Raw genomic sequence first — 15,929 nt, 5'->3', positions numbered from 1 at the left:
CTTTGGTAATGTCTAGTCACTGTTATTAATCTTACAAACTCTGGGATTCAGAGAAAACCCTAACTCTTGCATAAATTACCTACTGCCGATAAGTCAGTTTAGGAGATCTATGAAAAATGAGATTCAGAGACAACTTTCACTGCAATGAGGAAAGCTTCATTGTTGGTTTATTGGCATCTCAATGAATCACATTTTTACCACTAGCACTGGCAAACTTGTGATGTTGGTAATGTTAATACTGGCAGCCTATGCATTGCATTAGCACAGGCACCACCCCTCCCCCACAGTTGCATACATCCATTCAGGTATTCATACTCACACACACACATATCCATGCAACATCAAACAATCCTCCCACATACTTTATCGGACTCATGAACACACAAACACCCATTCACCCACATGCACGCCGTGGCACACACAGACATCCACACTCTCAATCCTATACCTAACTCCCCCTACTGTGACCACCCCTGCAGACACACACACACACACACACACACACACACACAAACTCTTCTGACTCCATTTATTCATCTACAGATACACACAAATGCTTCCACTAACATATATACACTAGCACATCCCTTCTCCAAGTCTCTGCCAAACTTTGCTGAACTTACCTGCACCATAATTTCTTCCATTGAAGTCAATGAGTAATGTCCATCTTTTGAAAATATTGCATTTTTTCAGACACCCATTGTAATTTATTCAACAAGCCAATTCATTGGATTGCTTGTGCAAATCGTGACCTGTAAGCATTTCTGGGGATTTTTGGGGACAGCACATGGCTAATTAGCATTAGCACTACCCGGAATTGCCTCCATAACATGCGACATGGTCCCACTAGTGGAAAACCGCAGTGGATGGGCAGTCTTTGAATGGGAAAAGAATTACCACAAATGCAGAAATGCCAGTGTTAAGGTTTCCTACTCACAGAAATCTTTTCTGACTCACAGGAAAGTGCAGGAGATGAAAATAGATAGCACTGCAGATAATAGAGATTTCCACCTCACTACAATTAGTTTGTATCATATTTAACCAGTCAGCAGAAAAACATGATTTTCAACATAGACAGGTAAGATGCATACACCTAGGTTAAAAATAATGGGGGGAATTTAATAAAGTCTACATGTTTTTTCTGTGTAGACATCACACTGCGCTGCTTACACAGCCACAAACATTTTTAGATTCAGTATGCGCTGCTGAGCGGAGTGCACATGTGCCAACATGGAAATTTCCATGGCATGCAAATTACCTCATAAGCAAGTGACTCTCATGTAAATGAGGCAGGTAGAGTGATCCAGCATGCAGATAGACATCTCTTCAGATCCCGTGTCAGTGTCTGTAGTGCACACAGAAATATTTTGTGTACAGGAGTGTAAACAGAAAAAAAGGGGTTGTAAAAATGTAGATATTTGAACAGAAATATCATACCATGTACACATATTTTTTTTATTTATTTTATTTTATTTTACATTTGTTAACTGGGGGTGTCTGACTGAGCCAAAAAGGCCTTTTTTCAGCAGAGGCCTGGGGAGAAAAGCTCCACATAGAAAAATTACAGATGCATTTAGACATGAACAGTATAGACACAAATTACAAAATACATGTTTTTACAGTGGTATGCAGCACATCAACAGTTACAGTGGAGAGAACAAACAAAAAAATATTAATTTAAAAATAAAGGTACTTAATAGATTTGTGGTGTACAGCTGAAATTTGGAACATAGGTAGAATACATACATAGTACACAGGTACAGTACATACATTGTAGATTAGCCAGTGTTTGTGAGAATAGTTTTCAATCTTAATCAAGTATTCTAGGTTTAGTATGAGTACCTTATCTGCTTTCACTAGCCTGGGGAGCAATCATGGCACTGCCAACTTTGCTTGAGATGTTGCCTGATGAGGTCTTTAAAGGAGGCTTTGGATGATGTGTTTTGAATGCTAGTGGGGACAGAGTTCCATTTTTTAGCCACTGAACTACTATATAGTGCATCTCCAAAGCTATTGTAGCTGTTGGTGACTTCTAGTAGTAGTTTGCTTGATGATCTAAGAGGCCTTTTGGCTGAGTGATGTTGCACTAGGTCTTTGAGGGCAGGACACTTATTGGGGAGGTAATAGGTAGAATGACAGAGGCAGAGCTGATTGCAGGTTAGGAGGTTGGGCAGTTCAAGCCAGTGGAGCTGTCTCAAAGCAGTACGGTGATGAGTTCTATATGAGCAATTTGCAGCAAAGCGGGCAATTCTGTTATAGCAGGCTTCCATTTTGCTTAGTTCAGTTTTGCTGAGGTTAGTCAGAATGGGAGAAGCATAGAGTAGGGTGGATAGAAGTTGGGAATGAGCAATGGATGATCTTGTGTTGTTGGTAAGAAATGGTTTGATACGGTAGAGTGATCCCAGTTTGGCATGTACTTTTTTAATAGTTAAGTTGAGATGACTATCAAATTTTAGGTGGGAGTCTATGGTTATTCCCAATAGCTTAGCCTGTGCCACTGGAGCGGTTGGAATAGCATTTGTCGAGTAGATAGTGAATTGACTGTTATCAGTGTTTTTGTTAGAGCTGGTTATAATCATAAGCTGAGTTTTCTTTGGATTGAGGATAAGTTGGGCTTTGGTTAGGTAGTTTTCAACGTCAGAGAATGCTAGTTGAGTTGTTTGCAGGAGGGAGGGAATGTTTTGTGCAGCGCAGATTAAGGTAGTGTCATCTGCATACTGAATTATAGATGCATGCTGTGTGGAGGTATGGAGGTCATTTGTGAAGATTGTGAATAGTAGTGGTTCCAAGATAGAACCCTGTGGGACTTCTATAGTTATGGGCAGCTGAGGAGAGAGAGAATTTTCCCATTTCACAGCTTGGTACCTGTCAGTTAATTAGCTTTGGAACCAGGTAAGAGTGGAATTTGATAGGTGATACTGGTTTAGTTTGTTTAGCAGGATTTGGTGCAAGACTGTGTCAAATGCTTTGGACATATCCACAAAAAGAGTTGACACCTGCAGGCCTTAATTTTTGAGACAGTTTACTGTGTCTGTGAAGCAGAGGAGGGCTGTAGTGGTACTATGGGTGGGTCTGAAACCATGCTGAGTAGGTGACAGGATGTTGCTGTCTAGGAGATATTTTAGCATCTGAGTATGGATGCATTTTTCTAGAATTTTGGCCAGGGGGGAGAGTAAAGCAATGGGTCTGTAGTTATTAAGTTCAGTGGAGGTCCCACCTTTATGTATGGGTGTAACATTGGATATTTTCCAGAGTTTGGGCACATAGTTTTCAACAACTGATCTGTTTATGAGAGTGGAGATTGGGTTAGCAATAGCATCTGCTGTGAGTTTCAAGAAATAGCTGGGGAGTAGGTTGTCTGCTGTTGATGAGGTTTTTAGCATGGAGAGCATGCTTTTGATTGAAGTGGTGGAAAGTGTTTTGAGGGTAAAGCTTGTATTAGTGTTATTTGTGTTGGGGGGATAGTGAGAAAGGAACTGTCCTATGATACTAAGGATAGAAATGAGTTCACAAAGTGGGAGTTGAATTTTGTTTCGATGGGAACTTTAGTGTCAGGGGTGGTTGGTTTTGGGGTAGCCTTTTGGGTGGATTTTAGTAGCTGGTTTACATTTTTCCAATATTTTTGGGGGTTGTGTTGGTATTTAGTTTGTAATGTCATGTAGTAGGATTTTTTGTCCAGCCTAATGCATTTTTTTGAAAGGTTGCGCAGTTCTTGGTACTTAGGCTTTGTATTTCTTTATTTTTTGGTAGTAAAGCCAGGCAGTGTCTCTGGACTTGAGGATTTGTTTGGTTTCTTTACTGAGTCAGGGGTTTGTAGAGGTTCTAACCTTGATTTTGCACAATGGAGCAACAGTGTCTAGGTGTTGTAGAAATGTTTTGTTGAAATATGCTGCAGCCTGGTCAAGTGGGAGGGTTTTTAGGGGGGGTCCAGTTACAGAGTAAAGTATTGAGGACCTCAAGAGAGAATTTTTTTGTGTTTCTAGTGGATATAAAGTTAGTGGTTTTGCATTTGCTTGTTCTACTACATATAAAGTATATTATGTTGTGGTCACTTATGGTGTCTGGGAGACTGCCTGTGTGAGGGTACAATGTGGGGTTGTTAGTTAGGACCCAGTCAAGGATGGATTCCTTTTTAGATTTTTTATCACATCTAGTTGGAATTTGGACTAGCTGCTCGTAGCCATGGAGATTTATTAGATTACTTGGTGGTTCTGATATGCAGGTGAACCAATCTAGGTTAAAATCCCCCAGAACAAGGGTTTCTTGTGAGTATGTCTGAAATGTATATTCTTGTGAGTAGTATGTGACTGAAACTATCATCCTGTATGTCAGAAAATGTAAAGGAAATAACTTAAATTATTTTGTTTTAATAATTTGGGCATGTTTGCATGGGTGGCGCACCTTAGTGTGCAAACATGCTTTATAGAAAGAAAAATTGGAAAAAAAACAATTAAATAGTATGTGACAAAAATGTATTACAGGACTGTGCATGGAGTCCTTAAAAGGGTGCATTGGTGCTGTTGCTAATGTGGTTGGGCCATGAAGCTTGCAGTTTCCAGGCTGTGAGCATGGATACCTATGTAAATGTGGTGGATGTACTGAATAGCAGAGAGGAGTAATCATGTCTGTATATCCCCTTTGTGTAGGCTTAGACTCATGTTGCAGTTTACACATAAGGTAGCTGACACACAGTGGGTGTGTCTACTGACTTCTAACCTCATTTCAGCTTAGGTGCACATATTTGTGTGGTATGCAACCTGGCTGAGCATGTTCCTACAGTGTGGTGTGTCCACTAACTTCTTAGCTTTGTTTACCTTCCGTACACATGTTTCTGCGGCATGCCACAGTGCTGAGCATGTTTAAAAAATGTATTTAATTAATTTTCATCCTTGTTTAAGCTAAATTAGGGCCATTAAATGATGTTAATTATATTGTAGGCAGGTTGAATGCATCATAGTTACTCAATCACACATTTTGCACCCACAACAGAGTTCTATAAAGTATGCATACACCCTACATTCTGATTTTTCCCCAGTACTCTGCACCATTGGAGAACACACTTGGGAATTTTAACTGACAGAATGCTAGGGGCTGCTGCAGGTCTACTGCACCAGTATGTGCTAGATGCTGAAGGCAGTGCTGCTGCTGCTGCTAACAACAGGCCTAGACAGAGAAGGAGAAGAGTGTTCAGGCCCAGGGTAACCTTCCAGGAGTTACATGAGCTAGAGATTGGAGAGCACGACAGGGTGGACAAGGACATACTGCAAGAACTCACTGAGCTCTGCCGCCCTCAACTCAGACACAGAGCCAACAGAGTGGAACCCATCCCAGTGGAAACAAAGGCATGTGTAGCCCTTAGGATGCTAGCTACAGGTACTTTCCAAAGACCAATTGGGGTCATGATGGGGGTCTCACAGGCATCAGTATCCAGGGTATTCCTCCAGTTCCTGGATGGCATGCTACCACATGTGAATGAGCACATTTCTTTTTCCCTCACCACTGACGTGGGGGCCAGCAATATGCAACACTTCTACCATGTAGCACACTACCCTGAAGTACTGGGTGCCATAGATTGCATTCATGTACACATCACATCAAGGCATCACCCGGTGAGAAGGGTAGAATCTATGTCAACTGCAAGGGGTACCACGCCATCAACTGCCAGGTCATGTGCAATGCCCAGAGGATTATCATGAATGTGTGTGATGATAGTCCTGGCAGTTATCATGACTCCCATATCTGACACATATCACAGCTGTCCCAGATGTTTGTTAGGAGGGGGACATCCCACATGGCCATTTACTGGGGGATGCTGACTATGCCCTGGAACTGTGGATGATGACACCCATCAGAAATGCACACACACCTACTGAAGAATGCCATAATGAGGCACACACACAAACTAGGAACATCATAGAGCATGTGTTTGAGCTTCTGAAGTCACTGTTCCAGTGCCTCAATATATCTGGTGGAGCCCTGCAGTACTCTCCAGGCACATGTGCACATATGTTCACAGTATGATCTATGCTACACAATATGCACCTACAGAAACAGCTACAGCAGGATCAGCAAAGAGAGTGGATACACAGATCCCACCACTACCAAGGTCACCACAGGTGCAGTCACAGGAGGACACAGAGGAGGACCCCCCCCCCCTGATGATGTCCCTGTAGGCAGATGTAGGCATGCCCAGTAAACTCTGGCTTTTGGCTAAGAGACAACACATAGCACATTCACTGACAACCTAGGGCCCTAGGGACTAACACCTTACTCCTACTCACATACATACTGTATAGTAAAAGTGATGCCAGGCACCCCACACAATCTATAGCTGTCCATGTATTGGCTGTGTACTGCTTGCATCAGACAGAGTCAGCCCTGAACTACAGTTTTGTCACCTGCTACATTCACAAGGTAAGTTCCTAACCTGCCCACTACTTGTAAGGATTATTATAATATGCAATTGTAAGTACTGGATTTGCTGCATTTATGAAGTAAATATAGTGGGCTGTTTGGACAAAAGTAACATCTGCATTGGACTACAGTTACCCAGTCCACTAGTATGTGTTCCTTGATATTCACTAGGTAACATTGTTGGAATATGCCTTACATCAGTCAAGGGTGATGTTAAACAGTGGGGTTGCATGATAGTTGGGAGTACTGTGTATCCCCAGCAGAACATGTTGTGTTGCTCTCCCACATCCAACATGGCAGTTTCCCCATATAACCACTATAACAGTAGGTCATCAATGGTATATCAGCAGTCCAGGCAAACTCAGGACAGTAACAAAGAAATCGAGCACACATTGTATGTCTCAATTAATGCAGGAATAAGAACATACATATGTATGTCTTTGATTGTGTGATGAATGACCACTCTCTGGCTGGCAGCTTGTGTGGCTCAGTGGATTAGGGAAGTTAGCATGGGTAATGAACGGGGTACTTAGCTTTTTTCGAAGTCTTCGGTAGCTGAAATCTCTGGATCTGACCGACCGGCACTTGCGAACAGCTTCTGCTTCGGGCACCGCACGGCAAGAAATACGGAGGAAAATGGCGTCGGCTGATGCCTTTATACCCAAGAAGCTATGACGTCGGGGAAAGTGCGACATCAGCCGAGGCCAGACCCAGACTTTGGAATCTGGCCGACCGAAGGGCTGCCTGAGGCAGGACAACCCATATGTTATGACTGCAGATGCATCCTTGAAGGACATCCTCTGTTACACATTAATTACATTAGATCACTGGAAAATGCCATTGACATCTTGAGTGAAGTGCAATACTGCAGAAACAGAGACAAACATCGGTGTCCATAACACACAAAATCCCGGACTGGAGTGCAGGTAGGTGTGGCCTGGAGTTACTTTATAAGTACTGACAGTCCCACTGGGCATGCCCATTCACTTAGTTAAACTGAGCATAATCCTGTTTCCCCTTGATCAAAATGACCTGTTATGTATAGATATGTCTATACATACATACATATATGTATACATAGGTTTATAGGTTGGTACTAGACTATCAGCCCTAGGGCCTATGCAAGCCTAGCCATAACAATTCTCTGGCTATTTCTTCCCAGAATATTTACTTCCCTGGACCCCTGTCTAGCAAGGTGACTGATGCGACCCCCAGGGTAAATTTCCTTTCTCCTATCTAGTCATCAAGGTTCCTTTTGAAGAAGGCCAAGGAGGCGCTCTGTTTGACATGTATGGGCAGTCTATTCCGGAGTATGGGGAGTCTCTGGGTCAGGAACTTATCCCTCCAGCATGTTTTGTTCATTGTGATGACAAGGTTTAGGTCCCTGGAACGTGTGGCTCTGATGGATTGGGATTTCTTTAAGTGTAGCATGTCCAGCAGCTCTGGGCTTGACATGGTCTTGTATGTTAAGCAGAGATCGCCTCTGAGTAGACAATATGCAACAGAGTATAGCTGGTGTTTTTTTAGTTGGTCAGCATAGGGCATCTGCTTTAGGCATGTGATTCATTTAGTGAGGTGTTTCTGTGGCCTTTCCAGTTGTTGCAGATGTCTTGTGAGGTACATACCAAACGGGGCTAACATATCTATCTGTCACTATCTCTCTTAGACATACATAGTATATGTATCTCTGTGTGTGTTCAAATAGATATATACCTATACATGTAGCTATATATATATATATATATGGGTCTATTTCAGTAGACTGACTTACCTAAATACCAAAGCCCACATATACAAGATGACAACACCGAATAGACCATGGTACCAAACGCAAAATATCATAATTTCAGTTGCCAACATGATAACCTTTGCCCTTTTCCACACTGCAGTGTGATCTCGGAGTTGGTATATTTAAGTAGGGGGGGTGTGGGGGGCAAAGTCCCCCCAGTCAGATGAGTTGAATTTATTGGTGTTTGTTTTCGTGGTGGTGTTGGACAACTGACTGATTTCCCAGTGTGTTGTTACAATGTTTTGTACATCCGGTACCTTGGTCTGTTTGGTGTTGTTGTCTCGATTATCTGGGCTTCGGTGTTAAGGTAAGCTGATCTAATGAAGTAGAGCCATAAAAACATACATCTCAGTCTCTCCCCATATATCTACATAGCACATATACATATCATACACACACAGCTGCATTTATATATATACAACCCTGTTATATATAGAAATATGTATGTGGATATCAGTATGCTCCTACATACCCTAGTATTGATGAGTGAAGCTGCTCTATCACACATCTATAATGTTGCTCAAAGGGTCCAAAGTAAGGGCTCAACAGTACATAATGCACTTACTTACAGACCGCTGTGCCTGCTGGGTGTCACCACATTGAAAGCTGTTGTAATGTATAATGTTGTCTATGCACACATGGACAGGGCACATTGTCCCTGCTCACAGGCTTGCCCATCCAAGTGCAAGCAGCCACATATGGCCATACTGGTAACTATAGACACATAGCTAGGATAATAACAGTTATATCACTGCTAAGATACTAGATGCAGATAACAGAATGAAGCAATATCACTCTGCAGACCACAGATGCTGTTCAACACAAGCCTAGTTTGTGTAATGCATAAGTAGTTTTCCTGCAATCATGCACAAAACAGACATCATCCATGGTGTGTGCAATAAGGACTGTGATCTATAATGTGTAAGACTACATAAGTAATGGTTCTAATCTCACTGCAGGCCACTTAGTGTGTGTGTGTGTGTGTGTGTGTGTGTGTGTGTGTGTGTGTGTGTGTGTGTGTGTGTGTGTGTGTGTGTGTGTGTGTGTGTGTGTGTGTGTGCGTGCTTGTGTGTACAGATTTTTGCAGAATGTCCAGACTTTTGCCTCATATTTTTGGTCTGTTCCTCATAAAAATTGTGTTTTTTTGACAAATCACCGAGATAATTTAAGGGTTAAAGTCAATAAATAATGACAATCATTTGAGTTTCAGACTTCATATTCTTCTGAACACAAATCTTGTTACTCTAGCAACATTCTAAGTTTATAAGAGCAATATTTGTAACGTGTCCCTATTTTTGGGTCTTTGCCCCCCCCCATTTTGTCAGGCTTTGTCCAGATTTCTTGCAGTTACAGGTTGGGAGGTATAGTGTGTGTGTGTGTGTGTGTGTGTGTGTGTGTGTGTGTGTGTGTGTGTGTGTGTGTGTGTGTGTATGTATCCCCCTGTCAGACAACTTAGAAACCCTTATTGTCTATCAAACTGCAATGGTTATGCACATTTTGGCCCTGTAAGTTGATGCTGGCCTCCAAACTGCCCTGTTCTACAAGGTCTGATGATGCCATCTACCTTAAGACTACCAGCTGCCTTTGCAGCGTCTGACTTAAGCCATGGCACATGCAACAAGTACTGTGTTTTAGCCCTGTAAGTTGCTGCTGGCTTCCAGACTGCCCTCTTCTACAAGCTGTGATGATGTCATCTACCTTAAGACTATCGGCTGCCTTTGTTGCAGCTGACTTAAGCTGTGACACATGGGATACATACTGTGATCTGTAGTATGTAAGACTAGATAGATAGGGGTTCAAATCTCACTGCAGTCCCTTTGGTGTGTGTGTGTGTGTGTGTGTGTGTGTGTGTGTGTGTGTGTGTGTGTGTGTGTGTATCCCTCTGCAAAACAACTGATAAACCTTTGGCTGTCAAGCTACAATGGTTATGCACATGTTGGCCCTGTAAGTTGCTCCTGGCTCCCAAACTGCCCTCTTCTACAAGGCCTGATGAGGTCATCTAGCTTAAGACTACCAGCTGCCACTGTAGCATCTTACTTAAGCCATGGTGCATGTGATAAGTACTGTGATCTATAGTGTGTAAGATTAGATAGGTAGGGGTTCTAATCTCACTACAGGCTACTCGATGTGTTTATATGTCCATATAGCATAAATATTATCACCTCACTAACTTTGAAAGGGGTAAGGTTTTGCAGAATTTTAGTTGTAGCAGGTGATCTGGCCTTCCAAATGACTGACCACAACCTGCCCTTCTGATATCAAGCATAATAGGTTCTTAACTGACAGTACTATCATACATGAGATGTGTTGCATGCATCATGTACTGTGATCTCTACCGTGTACCATTACATAGGTAAGTGTTGTAATCTACATACAGCTAACTTGCACTATGTATGGCCGTGCCATGTCCTGTAAGCAGTAATTGGAAGCTGTGCTATCTTGAATGTAGCCATATTTGTGTTTGTAGCTGTTAGAGCAATTTACATCAGCTTATGGAACCATAGGACATTTGAACCTCACTAGCATAATGGCCATGCAGCCATCACAATTGTAAACAACTTTATACCCATATTTACATGATCTGAACATATTGCCCCAGTCCAAGGAGGACATAGGCAGAAGTTCTGTGGTGAAATGATGGTTGCCCAGCCAGTCATACAGATGGCATGTGCTGAGGTGCACTGAGGTACTCTGTTTGTCATTAGCCAGGGTTCTGTTTCAAAGGTGGGTTAAAGTCTACTAGACAAATCCCTCCTACAAGCATGTATTATTAACATCACATACTAGGTTAATGTACAGTGATCAGTCCATGCATTATGCTACCTACAGATATACAGCATTTTCAATCCAGCACAGTCATACACTGCCCCATATGCAAGGCAGAGATCACTTCTGAGTAGTCTATATGCCACAGACTGCAATGGCACTCATTGCAGATGATCCCCATTGAATACATGCTGAAGATGTGAAGTTCCCTTGTGAGGGACCATACTGTTATGTGCAAGTGCCAGTACTGCTTGGAATGGTCCATTACCAAATGGCCATTGAACTCAGATATTGGCATGCTGAGGGAAGAGTACGTGGAGGTTATGAGTATGTCAATTATGGGTGATTGTGCCCTCAGCTGTGACAGATGATTCCCTTAATTCCACTGGAGAGACATGGTGATCTCAGGCACAGCTAGTTGTCTTTACATACTTTAAAATCTTGTCTGACAACTTTGTTACTAATATTATAAACAACAAGAAACTATCTTAACATGCAACATTTACTGTATATAATGTTGATAACCACTATCTTGTTATTGTACTAAAGCCATCAACTTGTAATGTTTACTATTGCTGCAACTTTGTATGTCTATTTATCATGTACATGATGTGGAGCTTTTCTCCCCGGGCATCCGCTGAAAAAGACCTGCATCCAGTCGAAATTTCCCGGTAAACAAATGTAAATAAATAAGTAAATAATAAATAAATAAACATTAGATGTAAACCTGTGTGGCCAGGTTTGTGTGCCCAGTTCTTTCACCCCTAGTATGTACATCACATGTTGCGAATGATCTGCTACTTACCAGGTACATAGGTGTTAGTGATGGGAATGATACAACATATATATTTGCATGCAGTATATGGCCATTACTATCTCAACAGGCATTTGTTCACCACTACCCTTTTGTAGGATATTGACATAACTCACAGACTCCATGAGTGCTCACACTTTGTAGGCATCAGCCAACATTGTTAGACACAGACAGTATTCTCACCTATTGTGGTTAAATGGATTCCAAGCAGTAGAGGACCCAGGACTCAGCCTGTTTAACACTGCTGCTTACAGATCAGCTGTTGGAGGTAGATGTCCCTATGTTGAGTATGTGTGCCATCAATGGGCCACTAAGTGACCCCTACAATGACAGTAATGTGGATGCCTTAGTGAGTGCTTTACAAATGATGCCTGAGTGGGGGATATAGTCAGATGGCTTAGCCCAGTCCAAGGGGTTGTATTTCCTGATGTCCCCTCAACCAAGTCCTCCGTGACTGCCTTGGAAATATCCAGCGCATTTAACAGTCATGATCCCCCTTGTCAGTATTCCAAACTGTGTACAGTCAACTGTGTGTAGATCATATATATGTGTGCTGATCAGCTCCATGATGATTGCCCCTATGGCCATACAGATATGGATACTCAGGCAAATAGGTCTATAGTATTGGTGGTCAGTGCATGCATCTGTGCAAGGGTATGATAGTTGCCATTGTCCAGTCAGCTAGTGTCCAGCCAGTAGTTTCAGTCTGATTGCAAGTTGTTCCCAGTGGTGTTAGTACTCCATGAAACATCCCATGTAGAATGCAGCCGGGATGCTAGCATCTCCAATACATGTTGTGTATCCTCCATAGAGAGACCATTTATGACCTGCTCTGTAGATATAAAAGTTATGGGACAGGTAGTAAGAATGTCATGTGTCACATGTGGTGGGGACAGCAGAGTGAAGTTGATGTAGAACATGTGGGACTACAGGTTAGCTTTGGGTACAGATCCATTTTATATGGCATCATTACGTATGACTTCACAGACAATCTGGGCCTGTCCTTTGATGTTACACATGTATCTACACTGTGCATTGTGATTTTGCTTTCTGTGGGTGGCTAATTTTGTCACTTACTGTGTCTACACAGCATCACAACAACACTATGTGATTTATGTAGCTGAAGAGGTTGTGTCACCATTTTAGGAGTGGAGGCACACTCACCCCAACTGTCACACAGCAATGTCCACCTCCTATTATACAGGCTGATAATGGTAGTTGTCCCACCAGGCAGGTCTGCTGTGACACAAGGAGCCTGTGTTCCTCCTGTCAGGGACAGCCGAGTTCATGCAGTTGTAATCCTGCTGCCATAATGCATGGGTAGACTGCTCTGCATACTTGCTGTCCCATCAGAGAGGAGAAATGCAGTAAAGCTATGTAAACCATCCTACAGGAGGTAATAAATGGCTTTGTTGAAATATACATCTGTATTGTCTCCAAGGGGGGGTAGTGCTGATAGTTTTAATGACAGTGATCTGTGATCAGATCCCACCAGGGAGGACCTCACATTGTGGGGAGGACTGCAATGGTCACCCATACTGGTCAACACATGAAGCAATGGGTCAGTTCCCCTTGGGGGGATGTTATGGCACTGCTCCAGGACATTGTAGTTAAGGACATAGACTAACCTTTGGGCAAGTGAGCTGCAGCATGACTAAGCAACACATCTGGTGGTTGCTTAATGCTACTCCACAACATGGTGTAATGATAGATCTTGATAGACACATGTATATACAAATACGCACAGTGGGTGTCTGGATACATGGAGCTGCTCCTGTAGCCAGCTATTGCTTAATTATGTGCCCTTCCAGTACTGAATGGCACCTGCATTCTCTCTGAGAAATCATAGTGTTTCACAAAATCTGGATGTGTATCTATCCTTAATGCGTATGTATACACCACCTGCATTACCTTGAACACTGTCATTTTGAGGTATGAAGGTGTGGATGGAGATGTAGTCTAGTATGGCTGTGGTGCTGTCCACAGCCTTGAACCAGATGTCCTTAACTGCAGACATGACTGCATAATCCAGGGTGCGGACACATTCCAGAGAGTGGGGTTCAGTGTTGCCATACCCATCATGTAGCAGCATAACCATGATGTTGTATAAAGATGGTGTTCTAATTGCCTACTTTTCCCCTGAACAGTGAATCTAAGATGCATTGTGGGGGTGTCAGTAGCTGTGGCCATTACGTCAAATCTCAGGGGTGAGAGATGAACACCATCACTGGTGAAGCATTGATGTCTGTTGAGCAAGGCATCCCAGGCAGACATTTAGTAGATCCACTGCCAATGATACCATATGCTGAGGCAATTACTGACTTCCATCAACTCCTGTGCATCTGGACCCATCATCCCAGGTGAGTGTCAACTGCAGCCAAAAGGTATGCATATTGCAGCCAAAAGGTATGCATATACCTGTGAGAGACACAGACTGGCTAAGCATAATCATGTGTCTGCATACAGGCCGGTGACATATGTCCCTAGTCGCACACCCCTGCAGGAACTTTGATGTCAACATTATGTTAACTGATATCCCTTGATTTGTGGCAATGTGTGGTAAGACCTATTGTGTCAACCCACAGACAGCTATCTGTGATCTGTCCCATATGTAGCCACTTGGCACAGACATCAATGCGTCTCACAATGTAATCACTTCTGACTAAGAGGTGTGATTATGTATGTTGCCTCGGGTATTTGACTGGTGAGAGAGTGGTGCATGCAGTATTATCTGTACTGTGTACTCCAGAGGCAGGATGGTCTGAGGTGTCTGTTTGGCAATGTACCTGGTAAGGAGCTGCACACATGCAGGTATGTGTGATGTGGGTGTAGGTGGTGCAGGATGTGAGCTGTGCATGTTGGGATAATGCTCACTGCCATATGTAATGAATGCTGTTGGAGACACCATGGCAGCAAGGTTTGAAATGCAGTTACATCTGTCACACATTGTGTTTGTGTGTCATAGGAGTAGAGGGGTAGAGACACTCCCAACATCTCAGCAGTAGGTCTTACAAAGATAGGGTCATGCTGCCATATCCATGGGGTTGACAGCCTGATAAACAGTGTTTGGAGGCACACCTTGCACATGCATGTATAGTGGACTTGTTCAACTTTGCTGACATTATGTTGGCCATGCAAGCATACAATGCCTGTCAAACATCTAGACAGCATACTGGTTGCAGTGTGACACGATGTGGAAACACAGGCATGTATGTTGGGCACATAACTGTACAGTATGACATGCCTAGGACATGTTTGGCCAAAGGTGTCCAGTCCACTGCAGTAGACCTCACAGCCATGTCATGCAGATATGCACCAGTAATCTGTTGAAGTACAGGATGCATGAAGTGCTGTGAAAGTGTCACCTACATTGGCTTACCACCAGTGTGCTGATTGTTACAGCAAGACTGGACATCTATGTCAATGGACATTGTACATTATATTGTGGCACTACAGCAGTGCTACTAATCCCTCTCTTGTCAGTTCCCTAGTGACATACCACCAACCCTGAAGCAGATGGCATAACACATGCAAAAGCCAACTGATTGGTCAGGCTGTTAATAAAGGCATCTACTTGGAAAAGTGTATGTGAAGCCTACAGTGCCTTTTAAGATGTGGGACAGCTATGTGGATGAACCAACAGTCTGTGTCCTGCTTGTCATCATGGGCTTCAGATTACCATTTTGTGTGTGATGACAGAAAATGTATTGGAGCATGATATCCTATGTGAGAGTGGTGTCAGTGAGACCAGCATTAGTAGTTGCCAGGCATCAGCAATTCTGTGGTCTCCCCTACTTTCTACAGTCTTCACAAGGCAATTGTGTCCTTCCAGTACACACTGATGGGGTAGTGTCCAGCTGCAGAATACCTGTATAAAACTCCCACCTTACCTTCAAAGGGTATACATATTACACTTCCCTAACATGATTGTCTGCACTCTGTACACACACCTTGGATGACTCTCTTTTTGGAACATGCTAGAAGCAACTGCAGTACTTAGTCGCATAAAGGACAACTAGCATATTGTGCCAAGCAGTGTCCCCAGATCTGTGAGTTATCTGACATGAAATGCCATGAAAGGAGTTAGCATGAATACGAGCAGCGACACTGTCATACACCTACTGACACTGGACCACACACACTGCT

The sequence above is a fragment of the Protopterus annectens genome, chromosome 17.part0 (genome assembly GCF_019279795.1).
Source record: "Protopterus annectens isolate FY-2018-M chromosome 17.part0, PAN1.0, whole genome shotgun sequence".
Lineage (NCBI taxonomy): Eukaryota > Metazoa > Chordata > Ceratodontiformes > Protopteridae > Protopterus > Protopterus annectens.
This window is presented reverse-complemented; position numbering follows the sequence as displayed.